Genomic DNA, 5,669 nt, shown 5'->3' with positions numbered 1-5,669 from the left:
GAGGTAATCCAGTTATAAAATCCATCTTAATTCTGTTCCATTTCCACTCAGGAATCATCACAGGCTGAAGCAAACCTGAAAGTACTTGATGTTCAGCCTTTACTTGTTGACAAATCAAACATTTCGATACAAATTCAGAGATATCTCGTTTCATACTTGACCACCAATACAATTTGTTCAATTCATTGTACATCTTCATACTTTTCGGATGAACAGACAGACAACCACTGTGTGCCTCGTGAAGAATTTTCTAAATAATCTCGGTATCTCTCGGTAGACAAATCCTACCTCAAAACATCAAACAATCATCGGCCCCAATTTGAAAATCTGAATCACTAGTCGATTCGCACTGAACTCTCTTAGCTTGAAGTTCTGTATCACACTTCTAAGCTTCGCAAATTTGCTGAAGAAATACTGGTCTAGTTCTTAACTCAGCTACAATTGAACCACCATCAGATAAAGTTAGTCGCATATTCATTGCTCTAAAAGCAAACAAAGATTTCCTATTTAAAGCATCAGCGACTACATTTGCCTTTCCCAGATGATAATCGATTACCAACTCATAATATTTTAATAGCTCGAGCCATCTCTATTGTCATAAATTCAAATCCTTCTAAGTCATCAAATACTTCAAACTCTTGTGTTCGGTAAAGATATGGCACTTCTCACCGAATAAATGATGTCGCCAAATCTTTAAAGCAAACACAATGGCAGCCAATTCCAAGTCGTGCGTTGGATAATTCTTTTCATGCGATTTCAACTATCTCGAGGCATAAGCTTTCACTTTTCCCTCTTACATCAACACACATCCAAGACCGTTCAGTGACACGTCGCTGAAAATTACAAACTTTTTTCTTGATTCAGGTTGCACTAAAATCAGTTTCTCAGTCAACAATGCTTTCAGCTGTTCAAAACTCTTTTGGCATTTTTCTGACCACTCGAACTTAACATTTTTCTGTAAAAATCTTCTCATAGGTGTTGCGATCATCAAAAATCCTTTGACAAATCGTCAATAATACCCTGCTAAGCCCAAAAAGCTTCTTACCTCAGATACATTTCTCGACGGTTTCCAATAAAAAAATTGCTGAAATCTTACTCAGATAAACTCTTATACCTTCCATTGAGACAATATGCCCCAAAAATCTGACTTTTCGGAGCCAAAACTCACTTTTACTGAATTTAGCAAACAAATTCTTATCTCTAAAAGTCTTCAACACAATTCTTAAATGTTCGGCATGCTCGGATTCATCTCGTGAATAAATCAAAATGTCATCAATAAATACAACCACAAACTTGTCTAAATAAGGTTAGAAGATTCGATTCATCAAATTCATAAAAACGGCATGAGCATTAGTTAATCCAAAAGGCATAATAAGAAATTCATAATGCCCATACCTCGTTCTAAACGCGGTTTTCAGCACATTCGAGTCTTTAACTCTTAGCTGATGGTAGCCAGATCTCAAATCTATTTTTGAAAATATTGTTGCCTCTTTTAACTGATCCAACAAATCGTCAATCCTCGGTAAGGGATACTTGTTCTTTATTGTAACCTTGTTAAGCTGACGATAATCAATACAAAGTCTCATGGATTCGTCTTTCTTCTTGACGAATAATACCGGTGTACCTTAGGGAGAAAAACTCGGTCTCGCAAAACGCTTATCTGTCAATTCTTGCAACTGAGACTTCAATTCCTTCAATTCAGTCAGAGCCATTCTATACGAAGCTATTGATATCAGTGCAATCCTCAGTATAAAATCAATGGCAAACTCCACCTCTCTGACCGGTGGCAACCTCTGGAAACACATCCGGATATTTATAAACTACTGACACAGATTCAATCTTCAAGTCAAATGCCTTAGTATTCAGTATATATGCGACACATGCTTCACAACCCTTTCTTACATACCTGTAAGATTACATCGACGAAATTACAATAGGCAATTCACCCGATTCATCCGATTTAAACTGAAGAGTTTCATTGTTTTGACATTTCAATTTAATAACCTTTTGTCTACAATTCACTACTAAATCATGCAGAGTCAACCAATCCATTCCAAGAATCACATCAAACTCATCAAATGGAAAAAGCATTAAGTCATTTGGAAAATAGTGACCCCGAATAATTAAAGAACAACTCTTGCAAACTTTATCAACTAAAACATATTTGCCTAAAGGGTTCGACACCTTAATCACAAAACAGTAGACTCAACAGGAAAATTCTTACTAGATACCAAATTCAGGCAAATATAGGAAGTCGATCCAGGATTAATTAATGTAACTACATTAGTATCATAAAGAGAAAATGTACCAGTGATCACATCAGGGGAGGACACATTCTCACGATTATGAATGGCATAAGTTGTTGCAGGTGCATTCGCTTCTGATCTCACAGCTAAATCTTTGGATACACATTTGCTACTAGTCTCATTTCTCGTATTTCTCACTGGCCTCCCTCTAGTAGCAGTATTACTCGACCTTGCATTCTAAAAATTATCTTTTTCAACCATTTTTGGGCAATCTTGAATGAAGTGATCTTGGGAGCCACATCTAAAGCAAGTCCGGTTATTCATCCTACATTCACTTGGATGTCGTATACTGTAGTGTTGGCATTCAGGCTTCTTAGACCTAGCGTTACCAATGCTCGCTATAGATGTAGTTTGGGCCTTAGCAACCAAATATTACTTCCCACGATCTCTGTTGGGATACCCAATTGAAACATTCAAACGAGTATGCATATCCCTTGATTTCTTTGACGATGATTGAAATATATTATTCATCGGTCTCTTTCTCGAGTCCCTAGCTTCAAACTCAACTTTTCTCTTTTCTTTGCTCAACTCTTCGACTTTACATGCTCGTTCAACTAGTAGAACAAATTCTTTCAGCTCGAAAATCCCAACTAACAGTCGGATGTCCTCGTTCAATCCATCTTCAAATCTCTTACACATGATAGCCTCTGTTGAAACACATTCCCAAGCATACTTACTGAGTTTAACAAACTCCCACTCGTATTCGGTCACAATCATTCGACCTTATTTCAGCTCCAAGAACTCTTTACGTTTCTGATCAATAAACCGTTCTTTGATATATTTCTTTCTAAACTCTTTCCCTTGGTACTACCGATACTAAAGTGTTCTACCAATGATATGTCGAATCCCTCAAGAGTGATATAACACATTTCAAGCACTCATCTGGTGTGCAAGAGAGCTCATCAAATACCCGAATAGAGTTCTCAAGCCAAAATTTTGCCCTCTTGGGATCATCATCGATATTTGCTCTAAATTCTTCAGCCCCATTGCTTTCGAATCTTATCGACTAAAGGCTTGTTCAGTCTAACTAATTCCACATATTGGGGAGCTACAGGAACCAGTTGAGGGTTAGGTAGGGGTTGAAGATGTTGGTCAGTCGGATTTGTTCGAATAAACTCGGCAAGCAACTCATTCAATCTTTGGAAGAAGGCTTCCCTAGCCTCTCTTCCTTGACTAGTCGTCACAGGTCTACTTTCAGACGACATGGTCCCTTGGGCTAAAGTCATCGCATTACTCTCAACGTCATCAGCCACTTCTCTGTCGGGATCCATTTACTATATGAAAACAACATTTTAAATTGTCAAGAGTCGTCACACTATCAAAATTTACATATGGCATGTATAGCTAGACTCTTTCACATGCTACGTTAGTCGAGAATCGACTAAATCATAGCTCTGATACCACTAAATGTAACACCTCTTACCCGTATTTGACACCGGAACAGGGTATGAGGAATTACCAGACTTATCACACAAACAATCATACAATTCTGAGTCATAAATTTGCGTCCAAATTAAAACCATTCACATTTAATCATAAAGTCCGTAGCACGAGCCTGCGAGGCCCAAAATATTCTTTGGAAGTGGTCTAGGACTAAACCGAGTACTTAGGAAATTTTTACAAAACTTAAAGAATTTTTTCCCTAAACAGGAGTCACATGCCCATGTGGTTTGGGACACGCCCGTGTGGACAAGCCGTGTGGCTACACATGCCCGTGTCCTGACCCCGTGTAACTCACTGACTTGTAACCCATGAACAAATCATGGTTACACAACCAAGTCACACGCCCGTATGCCAGGCCGTGTGGAAAATTAATTTTCATAAAATAGGTGTAGACTTCACACGGCCAGGGCACACACCCGTGTGCTCAATTCTCAGCATTCTGTTTCTCAAAATTAAAGTACAAGGGATGCACAGCTGGATCATACGCCCATGGGGCAATGTAATAGCCCGATTTTGGGCCTAGTCAGAATAGTGGTTTCAAAACCACTATTCTAAGGTCATAAAAATTATTTTTAATACTATTTTGGGTATTATAACAAGATTATATGAGTGCATAAAAATTTTGGTGAATTAATTTTAGCGTTTGTGAGCTTAATTGCAAAAAAAGACTAAATCGCATAAAGGACAAAAGTTTTATTTTACTACCCAAATATGTTAAATAGCTAGAGAACCATAATTGTAGGTCTTTAAAGTGCAAATAGGCCTTTAAATTAATGGTGGTCTGCCATAGAGACAAGGGAATGAAAATTTTCAAAGGTTAGGTGGAATTGGTGACTTGTTTGACTAGAAATAAAATAAAATAAAGAAAAAGTGATATAATCTTTTCACCTTCATTCTCTCCACAAAAAATACCAGAAAAATAGGGGTTTTGAAAGCTTGAAATTTTTAGCCACTTTTCACCCTTGCAAGTAAGTATTTTGATAATCTTTCTTTGATAATTTTCGTACTTTTGGGACCCTTGTAGCATAATCTAGCTAATGAGGGACTATTTTACAAAATGGATGAAAGTATAGGGTTTTTCCATGAGAGAATTTATGTTGTTAGCTGAAATTTTATGGAAGAAAATGAGTCTTGGTTGTTAAATAAACAACTTTTGTGAAGTGGTGTTCATGAAAAACACCTAAAGGGACTATTTTGTGAAGTCCCTAAAATAGGTTGAAAATGTGAGTTGATATAGTTATAAAAAGAATTCGGCTAGGCTTGGTAAGGGAGGAAATTCGATAAAAATCGATTTACGAACCTAGGGGTAAAATTGTATTTTTTATGAAAGTCTAAGGGCAAAATGGTTATTTTGCCAAAGTATAAATTATGAAATGTATTGGTTAATATGATGATTAAAGTAGTGGATTTTATCATTATAGATTAAGAAAACCGAGATTCGAGCTTAAATCAGAAAGTACGAGGTTATGGACTAAAATGGAATAATTGGTCGAAATTTGCATTCAAGGTAAGTTCATGTGACTAAATAAGCATCTTATCTATATTATTGTTAGTATACTTGAAATCTATTTTGCTATAATCGTATTGAATTATATGTTAATGGACTTATGTACGAGAAAGTGATACCAAAAGTTAATAACACTCATGTGATGATTACATTAGAAATTTGATGGAATATGTTATTCCATTGAAACGAGTAAGTTGTACGTAAAAATGCAAATATAATGTTACCATGTATTGTACAATTAGTATGGTCTGAATTGTTGACTTGCGTTGTGAATGTAAATTATGAGAATTTACGTAGTAATAACTCCCGGTTGAACCTTAGGAATAGATTGGGATATTCATGCCATAACATTGGGCGATATGTATGCTAGTGTAAGACATGTCTAGGACATGCATCGGCCTCGAGATATACAA

The sequence above is a fragment of the Gossypium arboreum genome, chromosome 8, assembly GCF_025698485.1.
Source record: "Gossypium arboreum isolate Shixiya-1 chromosome 8, ASM2569848v2, whole genome shotgun sequence".
NCBI classification, from domain to species: domain Eukaryota; kingdom Viridiplantae; phylum Streptophyta; class Magnoliopsida; order Malvales; family Malvaceae; genus Gossypium; species Gossypium arboreum.
Note: the sequence above shows the minus strand (reverse complement) of the source record.